Raw genomic sequence first — 14,247 nt, 5'->3', positions numbered from 1 at the left:
TCTATAATGCAGTGTGATGAGGCAGGCTCTAATATTATACTGGTGCTTGATTTGCATAACGAGCTAAATGAATCTCCTGAAATTGAAAATGATAATCACTCCATCGTCTTGTTTTCGAGGCCCCTCCCTCACAAACCCATCAGAAGCTCAGGTGGAAACTTTGGCAGTCTAGGAGGGTGGTCTGACACGGTGAGTGATCGTTCAAGCTCTGGTACTCATCTCGATGTCCCCAAAGGTTTAGCTCTTAATGCTTTTCAGAGATCCTAAGAGCAAATTTGCCCATTAAATGTAATTGAGGATATGAAATGATCCAATTGTAGCTTTGAAGTTATGGGATGGTTAATTCAAGCCTGGGAATGAATGGTGAAAATATCCTTGTAACCTGTAGTTTTTAAGAAATTACAGTTTCCTCCCAGCCACACCGTGTGGACGACCATGATGATTTTATATTTTCTTGATGTGTGAGCTGATACAGCTTATGGCGTTGGAGTCATAATTTAGTCATTGCTCGGGTTAAAGTTCATCTTGTTCCTCTATGGTTTTCCATGTACTACAATTGCGAATCTGACAGGTGGTCGACACGAAACCGTTTAGGGGCGCTATCATCCCGGAGTAGACCTTGGTCCGAAAGGGTTGCGAATGTGATCGATGAAATCCAAAATGAATGAGCCCCAAATTCCTTGGCTAACATTTCAGGTAATTCTGACCAAGAGAGAGAAAATATTTTTTTCGTGTACCCAAAATAGTTTTTTGTGTGCATGGTATTTCTTGATCGTGGATTCTAATCCCAGCTCTGCCACTTATCTGCTCTGTGACTTTGGGCAAGTCACTTACCTTCTCTATACCTCAGTTACCTCATCTGGAAAATGGGGATTAAAACTGTGAGCCCCACGTGGGACAAACTCATTACCTTGTATCTACCCAGTGCTTAGAACAGTGCTTGGCACATAGTAAGCGCTTAACAAATACCAAATTATTATTATTATTATTATTATTAAGCACTTGCTATGTGCCAGGCACTGTATTTAAGGCTGGGGTAGATCAAAGATGGATTGGAAATAATCCCTCTCCCACTTAGGTCTCGCAGTCTTAACCCCCATTTGGCAGCAAGGTCAGCAAGGAAAAGTGAAGTGACTTGCTTGAGGTCACCTGTCAGACAAGCGGCCGTCTAGGAGTCAGAGGACCTGGGTTCTAATCCCGGCTCTGCCACTTGTCTGACCTATAGTAACTGGCAAACGAAAACGATTGAGAATCAAAAGAAAGGGCGTAGCCGGGCAGATAAAAGGATGAAGCCCAACTCCACTGACGAACCGCTGGGCCACCCTGCTTGCCCTTAAGAATCACCGCTGCAGGTAGAAGGTAATCACGTCCCCCGTTGCTCATCGGACTCATGGTCTAGGAGGGAGGGCTTCAATCCCACTATATAGTAAAGGAAACTGAGGCACAGATAAATTGAGTGTCTCACTCAGGGTGTCACAGAAGGTAGGTGGCGGAGCCAGAGTTTCGATCGATGCTTGGCGTCTTCTGACCTCAAGGAAGATTTGGGAGAAAGTTGTAATAATAATAATGATGATAATAGTATTCGTTAAGCGCTTACTATGTGCCAAGTACTGTTCTAAGCGCTGGGGTAGATACACGGTAATCAGGTTGGACACCCTCCCGGTCCCACACTGGGGCTCACAGTCTCAATTCCCATTTTCCAGGTGAGGTAACTGAGGCCCAGAGAAGTGAAGTGACTTGCCCAATGGCTGCCTGGGATGTCTGTTCACGTCGCTTAAATTGAAGTCACGTCACTGGCAAAAACTGCAGATGAGAATACCGGATGGACTGCTAGCAAAAGAATAAATTAATACTAACTTTCTTAGTTAAAATATTAGCTTCTGTTTGCCCGAAGGACCTAGAAACATTATATTTCACCAGAACGATCTGTTTGAGAAGCACGTTTTTCCTTATTCAACTCGTGTTTGGATTACGAAGCGGTAAAACTTCTGATCTACTTAGACCCCTTAAGTTAAAAGGATATTTTACTTTCCCGGTTCCTCACGTGATGTCTCTAAGAGGAAGGTGAGGGGGGAAGAATACTGCAGTTTAGAAACAAGGAATGGTGTTGAAGCGGGGCATATCCGGAAAGACGGTTATAGCACTGATGCTTAGGGTTTAAGAGGGGGCTCCTTTCAGAGTAAATAATAAAATAACGATGGTTTGTAAATGGAACGTCCTCCAGCTTGGCGTTCACTTGAATAATGACCTCGCTTAGATACAAGTGTAACCTGGAGCATTACTTTAATGAGGTGGGCTCTTGCTCTCAAACGTCGTTTGGAAAGAAAATCTGAAATTTCACGATGAGACTAAATGTCAAATAGGAAACTGTTCTTCTCTCTTTATGTTTCCAGGACAATAATCCCAGAGGTATTTTCTCTTCAAGGTTCCCCTTCGGAAAGTAGAAACTACAATTAGAACTTGAGGACAGAGAATATAAATTCTAAAAACTGCCCTACAATAATGAGTTATTTCTGGTAAACTGTAAATTGTTTGCCTTTATTGCCACTGTAATGTTTTCTGCGCATCAAGTCAAGGCTATGGTCTGTGCCCCCACCCTACCCCCGCCGGACCCAAGCACACATTTTTTTTCTTTTCTAAACGCTGCAGTAAAAGAATGTGAAGTTGTTTTTAGTAAATGTAGTATACAGTGACTAATGTAGAATTTACTTTGAATGGATTCTTTGTTTGTCCTTTTCTCCAGAGTTTGCTTTATATAATTTGTAGTTGGCTATCCACTTATCCCTTAATTCAAATTTTCTGCACCTGTTTCTCTCTTGCCAAGAAGATTTGCAATGGGCTTTAAGATTGTACTCAGGGTAATTGGCAATATGTCTAAGACGTGTCTGTAAGGGGCTTTCTGAGCCCAGGGTTTAATGGTTTCATGAGTGACCCGGCAGAAGCTCTGGGGGACGTTTTCTTTCTGTCGGCGAATAATTATTTTGGTATTCGTTAAGCGTTTACCGCGTGGAAAGCACTGTACTAAACACTGGGGTAGATACAAGTTTATCAGGTCCCGCACAGGGCTCACAGTCTAAGTAAGAGGGAGAATTGAATTCCAGTTTTACAGATGAGGAACCTGAGGCACAGAGAAGTGAAATGACTTGTGCAAGTTCACACAGCAGGCAAGTGACAGAACCGGCATTAGAACCCAAGTAGCAATAATAAGAAGAATTGTGTTATTGGTGAGCGCTCACTATCTGCCAGGCACTGTACTAAGCTCCAGGGTGGGTACAAGTAAATTGTGTTGGACGCGGTCCCCGCCTCATGTGGGGCTCACGGTCCTAAATCCCATTTTACAGATGCGATAACCGAGGCCCAGAGAAGTGAAGCGACTCGCCCGAGATCACACGGCAGACAGGCGGCGAGAGCCGGGGTTAGATCGGACTCCCAGAGCCGTGCTCCTTCCGGTAGACCACGCTCCCTCCTAATGACACCAAATGGTGAGTGGAGAGAAGAGGGAGTGGTTATCTTTCGGGAAGAAAGGATGAAAATTTATGCTGACCTTGTCCATTTTGGCAAAGTTGCTAGAAATGAATAAGTCGCTTCCCTCTGCTGGTGACTTGTTCATGCTGGCGCTTAGTGAAGTTCAAACTCAAGGTTGCCACGGGCAATTTAAAACAACATCTGGGAATCCAGAAGCGAAACAAGAGTTTTATTCCAGGTATTCAATACCGATAATGCCCTTCTGGGTTCTCTCCCGACTTTTAGAACTCTAAAGAAATTTGGAGGGATCTCGAAAAAGTTGGTGAGAAAGGCCACAGTGGGATGGCTACTAAGATTTATCTGGAAAGACGGGAAGCAACACGGAGCTCCTCATCTTCCCTCCCAAACCTGTCCTCTTCCTGACTTCCCTGTCACCGTGGACGGCACGACCATCCTTCCCGTCTCTCAAACCCGCGACCTCGGCGTCATCCTTGACTCGGCTCTCTCGTTCGCCCCGCACATCCAATCCGTCACCAACGCCTGCCGGTCTCACCTTTACGATATCTCCAAGATCCACCGTTTCCTCTCCACCCAAAGGGCTATCTTACTGCTCCGGGCTCTCCCAATATCCCTGCTGGATTATCGTGTCAGCCTCCTCTCTGATCTCCCTTCCTCCCGTCTCTCCCCGCTCCAGTCAATTCTTCATTCCGCTGCCCGGATCATCTTCCCGCAGAAACGCTCTGGGCCCGTCACTCCCCTCCTTAAAAGCCTCCAGTGGATGCCTATGAAAAAAAGACTTCTCACTCTGGGCTTCGAGGCTCTCCATCCCCTCGCCCCCTCCTACCTCCCCTCCCTTCTCTCTTTCCACCGCCCACCCCGCACGCTCCGCTCCTCCGCCGCCCACCTCCTCGCCGTCCCCCGTTCAGGCCTATCCCGCCGTCGACCCCCGGCCCGCGTCCTCCCGCGGTCCCGGAATTTCCTCCCTCCTCACCCCCGCCAAACTCACTCTCTTCTCCTCTTCAGAGCCCTACTGAGAGCTCACCTCCTCCAAGAGGCCTTCCCAGACTGAGCTTCCCTTTTTCACTCTGCTCCCCCTCCACCCTCTGCTCCCTCCACCTCCCCTCAGCTAAGCCCCCTTTCCCTCTGCCCCTCCCCCTCTCCCTTCCCCTCAGCGCTGTGCTCATTTGTATCTATTTTTATTACCCTATTTATTTTGTTAATGAGGGGTCCATCCCCTTGATTCTATTTATCGTGATTATGCTATCTCGATTTTGTCCGTCTGTCTCCCCCGATTAGACTGTGAGCCCGTCATTGCCGAATTGCGCGTTCCAAGCGCCTAGTACGGTGCTCCGCACATAATAAGCGCTCAATAAATACTATTGAACGAATGAGTGAATGAAAGCGGCATAACCCGGTGGAAAGAGCATGGGCCTCGGACTAAGAGGACCCAGGTTCTATTCTTGGCTCTAGCACTGGAATCCCAGGCCCCGGGTTGATGACGGTGATAGGATTTGTTAAGCACTTATTATCTGCTAAGCACTGTTCTAAGCGCTGGGTTAGATCCAAGGTAATCAGGTTGTCTCACATGGGGCTCACAGACTTAATCCTTATTTTACAGATGAAGAAACTGAGGCACAGAGAGGTCAAGTGGCTTGCCCTCAGACTGTGAGCCCGTCGTTGCTGACTTGTCCGTTCCAAGCACTTAGTACAGTGCTCCGCATAAAGTAATCGCTCAATAAATACGATTGAATGAAGGCCACACAACAGACAAGTGGCAGAGCTGGAATTAGAACCCACATCCTCTGACTCCTAAGCCCGTGGTCTTTCCACTAAGCCACGCTGCTTCTACAGCCACTCAATTCCTGGCTCCACCTCTTGCCTGCCATGTGACCTCGGGCAAGTCATTTCACTTCTCTGTGATTCAGTTAACTCATCTGCAAAATGGGCATTCGGAATGGAAGCCCTATGGGGGACAAGGACTGTGTCCTACCTGATCTAGAGAAGCAGCGTGGCTCAGTGGAAAGAGCACGGGCTTTGGAGTCAGAGGTCACGGGTTCCAATCCCGGCTCGGCCACTTGTCAGCTGTGTGACTTTGGGCAAGTCACTTCACTTCTCGGTGCCTCAGTTACCTCATCTGTGAAATGGGGATTAAGACCGTGAGCCCCTGTGTCTACCCCAGCGCTCAGAACAGTGCTCGGCACATAGTAAGCGCTTAACAAATACCGACAGTATTATTATTATTATTATTACTTGACAAATACCATTTTTTTTTTAAAAAAAGAACCATAATATTGTAGCATCTTTAGAAGAGAAGGGTCATGACTAATTGAATAATGGCACCTGACCCAATTATTGCAAAATGGAAGAGACCGGCCCTTTGTAATTACATAAATTGACTCTCGTAGCCAACTTGGGCAGAGAAGAATACATTCTATTGATCCCGGTGGAAAGCCTGGGCTATATTGAGATGTATGACGCATATACGTGGACCAGGGAACGTGACTACCAACTCTGCTCCGTTGTACTCTCTGGAGCGCTTAGCATTCATTCATTCGGTCGTATTTATTGAGGGCCCACTGTGTGCAGAGCACCGTACTAAGCGCTTGGAATGTACAGTTCGGCAACAGATAGAGACGATCCCTGCCCAACAGCGGCCTCACAGCCTAAATGGGGGAGACAGAGAACAGAACAAAACGGAGCAAAACGAGACAAGTAGTCTGGCGTAAATATCTGGCGTAAAAATCATAGATATATAATAATAATGATGTTGGTATTTGTTAAGCGCTTACTGTGTGCAGAGCACTGTTCTAAGCGCTGGGGGAGATACAGGGTGATCAGGTCGTCCCGCGTAGGCTCACAGTTAATCCCCGTTTTACAGATGAGGTCACTGAGGCACAGAGAAGTCAAGTGACTCGCCCACGGTCACACAGCTGCCACGTGGCAGCGCCGGGAGTCGAACCCATGACCTCTGACTCTGAAGCCCGGGCCCTTTCCACCGAGCCACGCTGCATTAACAAAATAAATAGAGTAATGATATTTACAGATAGGCACAGTGCTACGGGGAGGGGAAGGGGAAGAGCAGAGGGGGGGAAGGGGAGGGGAGGAGGAGCAGAGGGAAAGGCAGAGCTCAGTCTGGGAAGGCCTCCCGGAGGGGGTGAGCGTCCAGTGGGGATCTGAAGAGGGGAAGAGAGTTAATTTGGCGGAGGTGAGGAAGGAAGGCATTCCAGGTCAGTGGTACGGGGTCGATGGCACGACAGGCGCGAACGTGGGACCGTGAGGAGGTGAGCGGCAGAGGAGCGGAGCGTACGGGTTGGGCTGCAGAAGGAGAGGAGGGAGGAGAGGTAGGAGGGGGCGAGGGGATGGACACCCTCGAAGCCGAGAGTGAGGAGTTTTTGTTTCGTGCGAAGGTCGATGGGCAGCCACTGGAGGTTTTTGAGGAGGGGAGTGACACGCCAAGAGCGTTTCTGCGGGAAGATGAGCCGGGCAGCGGGATGAAGAATTGACCGGAGCGGGGAGAGACAGGAGGATGGCAGATCAGAGAGGAGGCTGACACAATAATCCGGGCCGGATCTTGGCGATACGGCGAGGGTGAGACCGGCAGGCGTTGGTGACGGAGTGGATGTGTGGGGTGAATGAGAGAGCGGAGTCAAGGACGACACCGAGGTTGTGGGCCTGTGAGACGGGAAGGATGGTAGTGCCGTCCACAGTGCTCTGCACGCAGTAAGTGCTCCATAAATACCACCGATTGATCAAAATGGCCAGTAATACCTTCAGATTAGTGAATAATGATCCCGACCCCATGACCTACATGGGATAGTACCAGACATCTTTCGAATCAGTCGAATCCCAGCCAGTCTTTCGAACTAGATCGATTATATGTGGCTTTGTTTTACCCTTTCTAATTGAACATTTCAAACCGTGCACTTTCGGGCTGCCGTGATTTAGTCTTGAAAGGTGAGATTTTCTAAACTGTGCGGGTGAATAATCCTCCATCATTTTAAATGGAAAAATAAGAAAATCCAGAAATGATGCCTAATTTTCCATTTTGATTTATAACATGAAACACGGGCTTTGGAGTCAGGGCTCATGAGTTCGAATCCCAGCTCTGCCACTTGTCAGCTGTGTGACTGTGGGCAAGTCACTTAACTTCTCTGGGCCTCAGTTCCCTCATCTGTAAAATGGGGATGAAGACTGTGAGCCCCACGTGGGACAACCTGATTCCCCTGTGTCTACCCCAGCGCTTAGAACAGTGCTCGGCACATAGTAAGCGCTTAACAAATACCAACATTTTTGGAGAAGCAGCGTGGCTCAGTGGAAAGAGCACGGGCTTTGGAGTCAGGGCTCATGAGTTCGAATCCCAGCTCTGCCACTTGTCGGCTGTGTGACTGTGGGCGAGTCACTTAACTTCTCGGTGCCTCAGTTCCCTCATCTGTAAAATGGGGATTAAGACTGTGAGCCCCACGTGGGACAACCTAATTCCCCTATGTCTACCCCAGCGCTTAGAACAGTGCTCGGCACATAGTAAGCGCTTAACAAATACCAACATTATTATTATTATTATTAAATCTTTTGCTGACCTCTTACGCGGGGCTCGGCCAACCACCGATTTACGGCGCAGTATGTGGGAAAGATAGAAATCGTGTGTGAAAATTAAAAAAAAAAATCAGTATGATGCCCTCACACTTCCGGAATGAAGATTCCGTCGAGCGTAATTACCACCTGCAAAACAATATAATTACTGCTTAGAGAGACCGAGGTAGAAATTGATTTTTTTAATCACACCAGCAGAACATGATTCAAGTGATGATATTTTTCCTCCCGGAATATATATTTTAGAACACTCCCAGCCCTAGCCCTTTGGGGCCAAAATATTCGAAAATGATTGCTTCGTAAAATGAGCCAAAATGTCTGAATAGAGTTGAAGCAGGTGACTTGCACTGTAGCGAAAAGAGCACGCTGACCACCCTAGCTCTACCTTAAATGTTGGAGAGAACACGAGCAAGAAGCCCCGATCGCTCCCTTTGCCTACCTGAAGGAAAGTCAGATACATGAGGTTTGAATGGCGTTATGATTAATGATGATAATAATGACTCCTATTACTGCGGTATTTATTAAGCGCTCACTGCATGCCGAGCACTGTTCTGAGCATTTGGATAGGTAAGAGGTGACGGGTCTGGACACAGTCCTCGTCCCAGGAAGGAGAAGAGGTGTCAAATCCCCATTTCCCCGTTGAAGAAACAGAGGCCCAGAGAAGTTGTGAGACATCCACAGGAGGCAAGAGGCGGAGCCGGGATTAGAACCCGGGTCCTCTGACTCCCAGGCCTCACAGATTTAATAATACAGAGGGGGAGTCCAAAAGAACTGATTATTTGCAAAATTTAGATCAGAAGACAGAACGCCGCTATGATCTGTAATTACGGGATTAAGACGAGCCGTCTGAATGTCTAAACCGGTGCGACGCACTGGAAAGAGCATTGCCCTGGGAGTCAGAGGAGCCGGGTTCTAATCTCAGCTCCTCTGTTTTCCGATTTTGGTTTCTTCAATAATTGTGGAGTTTCCCTGGGCCGAGTCAGTGGACTGTGGAGAGTCAAGGAGCGGAAGAGGAAGTTGAGGGCCATTCCAAATTCCCAGCCTCCAAGCAAAAGCCTGCTTTTGATTGCCAGCTGGGGAAGAGAGCGAAATCATGCCTTTTAGGGATATCTGATTTTCAGTGTCGGTCCTGCTTGATTAACCTAGATTTAAATGCTCATTTGGCATCTCATTATTTCCATCTTAGAATCAAATACGAACATTCATGGACGACACATTTGAAAAGATACGGCGCACAGAGCACGCACCGACTGTGCTGAAGAAATTCGAAAGGTAAAATTAAAATCCCAAGCCGTCACCTGATTGTCCTACCCTCTTCAACCGGCGTGCCAGAAGGTGACTTGTCGTATTCGGGAAGTATTACATCACAATTAAATGGTAATTGTCGGATTTGGGAAGTTCCCCCACTACGGAGATTGGGGCGCGGTGAAGGCCTCCAAGATATCGGTTATCACCGGGGACCGGCAAAAGTTCTTCAAGGGCAACTGAGACATGGACCCTGCCGGCAATCCCCAATTTGCAGATGAGGAAACTGAGGAAACTGAACCCAGGGAAGCGGAGTGACTCGTTCAAGGTCACGCGGCGGGTACCTGGCAGAGCTGGGATTAGAACCCAGGGCCTCCGGCTCACAGGCCCGGGTTCTTTTCACTGGGCCACGCTGTTTGATTAGGAGTCTTAAGTGGGAGGCATCGCTGACTCATCTTCCAAACTCCTAATTATTTTTTAATCTCGTTCTCAAAGTGCGCTGCTGATCGCACTGGCTCTGAAATTACCAGAGGTGGAAAGCAGATTGGTTTAGAAGAAAAGGCTAGGCAGCTAACCGCCGTAATTAATATTGCGAGATTAAGTACTTTTTAAGTCCTCGCGTTTCTTGGAGTTGCTCTATTTGAAGCTGAACTGTTCGGTCAGAATGAGTTTTTTGGCTTCCATCCACCTGTAGGAGTTTGGCCCGGATGTACTCCAGAAATCCACTCGAGCTGGCAGGTGGGTCGTTCTCCGTCCGTCTCCGTCGCCGGGTTTGCGAAACCTGAAGGCCGAGACGACGCTCATTTTGACTTCCCACCGCACCGCCCACGGAAATGTCTTTTCCTTAAATGTGATTCACCCCGGCCAAGGAAGACGCCTCTCTTCGGAGATCGACTTCCGGTACCCCGATCCGGGTCGGAAACCCGGGGAGCCGAGAAAAAGGGATCGGAGCTTTGGCTCGTTTTTTTGTGTGATCGCCTGGTACTTTGCGCGCCGCCGCGGCTCGCGGGGAACCCCGCCTGAAGAAGGGGTCCCCGGGCACCCATTCAGAGGGATCGACGGGGGTGAATCGGTCGTATTTATTGAGCGGGCACCGGGGGCCGGGCGCTATACTGAGCGCTCGGGAGAGAGAACCCCGTAATTAAACGGACACGGTCCGTGCCCAGAGAGCTTCCAGGCTAGAGGGCGGCGAGAGACCGCAAGATGACGAATTACGACGACGTACGCAAGCGAGGGCTTAGGTGAGGCCTCTTGGATGAGGAAAGACAGGTAAAGACGTCGTCGTGGCCGCGAGGAGACCGGGCCTCCCGTCTGGGAGAAGGTGGGAAGGTGCCCTCAGCAAGTCAGGCTCAAAATGGTTCACTCACTCCATCGGGGGTATCCATTTTGCACTTTCCGTGTGCAGGGCGCTGTACTAAGCGCTTAGGAGAGTAAAATGCGACGGGGTCGTATGAGGTTCTGCCCGCACGTTTAGAGGGGAAGAGAGACAAAATAAATTCTGGGTATGCGATTGCCGTAGCATCAGGCAGAAGGGTGAGGGGAAAGCTGTTATCCCCTGGAAAACAACCCTTTCCCCAGGAAAAACTAGCAATTTCCAAAATGGGATGCCATTTTTCCAGGGCTAAAACCGGCAGTCCCCGTCCTCCCCCCCCCCCCCCCGGAAAACCGGCATTGAAAGTCGCTCCGTCTTTTCCCGAACGCCCTCTCGGACCGCGATATTTCCCCGGGGATCGATTAGCAATCCCCGGGGTGGGAAAGCCCTCGCCCGACGATGAGAGTAGCTCTGTTTTTTCCCGGGCAAATACCCGGATGCTCTACCGAACGGTGATTTCCCCCCAGGGATCGATCAGCAATCTCCCGGGTGGAAAAGTGAATACCCGGGAATGACGACCGCTCCGCTTCTTCCCGGGCAAATACCCGGACTCCTTTTCAGACCGCTCCGCTTCTTCCCGGGCAGACACCCAAACACAGTTCCAGACTGCAATATTTCCCGGGTGGAAAAGTGATTGCCCGATAACCGGAACCGCTCCGCTTTCTGGGCAAATACCCGAGCAAGGTTTCAGGCCACAGTATTTCCCCGGGGATCAATCAGTGAGCTCCCCGGTGGACAAGCATTTGACTGGAAAGAAAGCGGCTCCGTCTCGTCCCGGGTAAATACCCGAACAGCTTGGGCCGGAATATTCACCTGGGCATCAGTTAGCGCTCTCTCTCCCCCGGTGTAGAAGTCATTGCCTGGTAACTGGAACTGCTCTGCTTCTTTCCGGGTAAATACCCAAACAAGGGTCCAGGCCGCAATATTCCCCCGGGGACCAATCAGTGATCTCCCCGGTGGAAAAGTATTTGTCCGGCAATGAAAAGGCTCCATTTCTTCCCGGATAAATACGCAGACAGTTTCGGGCCGCAATATTTCCCCGGGGACCAATTAGCGATCTACCCGGGTGGAAGAATATTTGTCTGGCAACGAAAAGCTCCGTTTCTTCCTGGGTAAATACCCAAACGGGCTGCTTGCAAAACATTTTCCGGGTTAGCTTCTCCCTGGCGGAAACATATTTACCCGGGAAGAAACGGTTCCTTTTCATTACCGGGTAAATATCCAGACAGTTTTTGGGCCGTGATATTTCACCGGGGACCAATTAGATAACTCCCCGGGTGGAAAAGGAATTGCCCCTGTTACGGGAACTGCTCCATTCCTTTCCGGGTAAATACCCAAGCAAGGGTCCAGGCCAGAAATAACCCCCGGGCATCAATTAGCTTTCCCCGGGTGGAAAAGTATTTGCCCGACAAGGGAGAACGGCTGCTTCTTCCCGGGCAAATACTCAGACCAGCTGGGCGCAAATATTCCCCCAGGGATCAATTAGCGATCTCCCCGAGTGGAAAGTAATTGCCCGGCAACTGGAACTGCTCCATTTCTTTCCGGGTAAATGCCCATTCAAGGGTCCAGGCCAGAAAATATTTCCCCGGGGATCAATTAGCGAGCTTCCGGTGGAAAATAATTTGCCCGGCATTGAAAGCGGTCCCGTTTCTTCCCGGGCAAATATCCAGACAATTTCGGGCCGTGATATTTCCCCGGGGACAAATCAGATAACTCCCCGGGTGGAAAAGAAATTGCCCGGCTACTGAAAACACGCCATCTCTTTCTGGGTAAATACCCAAACAAGGGCCCATGGCAGAAAATAATCCCCCGGGGATCAATTAGCTTTCCCCGGGTGGAAAAGTATTTGCCCGACAAGGAAAATGGCTCCGTTTCTTCCCGGGTAAATACACCCGGACCGGTCGGGAACACATTTTCCCCGGGGATCAATTAGCAATCTCCCCGGGTGGAAAGTAATTGCCTGGCAACTGGAACTGCTCCATTTCTTTCCGGGTAAATACCCATTCAAGGGCCCAGGCCAGAAAATATTTCCCCGGGGATCAATTAGCGAGCTTCCGGTGGAAAAGAATTTGCCCGGCATTGAAAGCGGTCCCGTTTATTCCCGGGCAAATATCCAGACAATTTCGGGCCGTGATATTTCCCCGGGGACCAATCAGATAACTCCCCGGGTGGAAAAGAGATTGCCCGGTTACTGAAATCACGCCATCGCTTTCCGGGTAAATACCCAAACAAGGGTCCATGGCAGAAAAATAATCCCCCGGGGATCAATTAGCTTTCCCCGGGTGGAAAAGTATTTGCCCGGCAAGGACAATGGCTCCGTTTCTTCCCGGGCAAATACACCCGGACCGGTCGCGAACACATATTTCCCCGGGGATCAATTAGCAATCTCCCCGGGTGGAAAGTAATTGCCCGGCAACTGGAACTGCTCCATTTCTTCCCGGGTAAATACCCATTCAAGGGTCCAGGCCAGAAAATATTTCCCCGGGGATCAATTAGCGACCTCCCGGTGGAAAAGAATTTGCCCGGCATTGAAAGCGGTCCCGTTTCTTCCCGGGCAAATATCCAGACAGTTTTGGGCCGTGATATTTTCCCGGGGACCAATTAGATAACTCCCCGGGTGGAAAAGAAATTGCCCGGCTACTGAAACTACGCCACCGCTTTCCGGGTAAATACCCAAACAAGTGTGCAGGCCAGAAAATAAACCCCCGGGGATCAATTAGCTTTCCCCGGGCGGAAAAGTATTTGCCCGGCAAGGAAAGCGGCTCCGTTTCTTCCCGGGTAAATACCCAGGCCGGCCGAGCGCAAAATATTCCCCCGGGGACAAATTAGCTATCTCCCCGGGTAGAAAAGAAATTGCCCGGATACTGGAACTGCTCCATTTCTTTCCGGGTAAATACCCAATCAAGGGCCCATGCCAGAAAATATTTCCCCGGGGACCAATTAGCGGCCTCCCGGGGGCAAAGTATTTGCCCGGCATTGAAAGCGGTCCCGTTTCTTCCCGGGCAAATATCCAGACAGTTTTGGGCCGTGATATTTCCCGGGGGACCAATTAGATAACTACCCGGGCGGAAAAGAAATTGCCCGGCTACTGGAATTACGCCATCTCTTTCCGGGTAAATACCCAAACAAGGGTCCAGGCCAGAAAATAATCGCCCGGGGATCAATCAGCTTTCCCCGGGTGGAAAAGTATTTGCCCGGCAAAGAAAACGGCTCCTTTTCTTCCCGGGTAAATATCCAGGCCGGCCGAGCGCAAAATATTTCCCCGGGGATCAAATTAGCGATCTCCCCGGGGGGAAAGTAATTACCCGGCAACTGGAACTGTTCCGTTTCTTTCCGGGTAAATACCCAACCAAGGGTCTAGGGCAGAATATTCCCCCGGGGATCAATTAGCGTCCTCCCCAGTGGAAAAGTATTTGCCCGGCATTGAAAGAGGTCCCGTTTCTTCCCGGGTAAATACCCAGACAGTTTCGGGTCGTGATATTTTCCTGGGGACCAATTAGCTATCACCCCGGGTGGAAAAGAAATTACCCGGTTACTGGAACAGGTAAGCATCGTTCCGGGTAAATACCCAAACA

Source organism: Ornithorhynchus anatinus, chromosome 6, assembly GCF_004115215.2.
Source record: "Ornithorhynchus anatinus isolate Pmale09 chromosome 6, mOrnAna1.pri.v4, whole genome shotgun sequence".
Classification (NCBI taxonomy): domain Eukaryota; kingdom Metazoa; phylum Chordata; class Mammalia; order Monotremata; family Ornithorhynchidae; genus Ornithorhynchus; species Ornithorhynchus anatinus.
Note: the sequence above shows the minus strand (reverse complement) of the source record.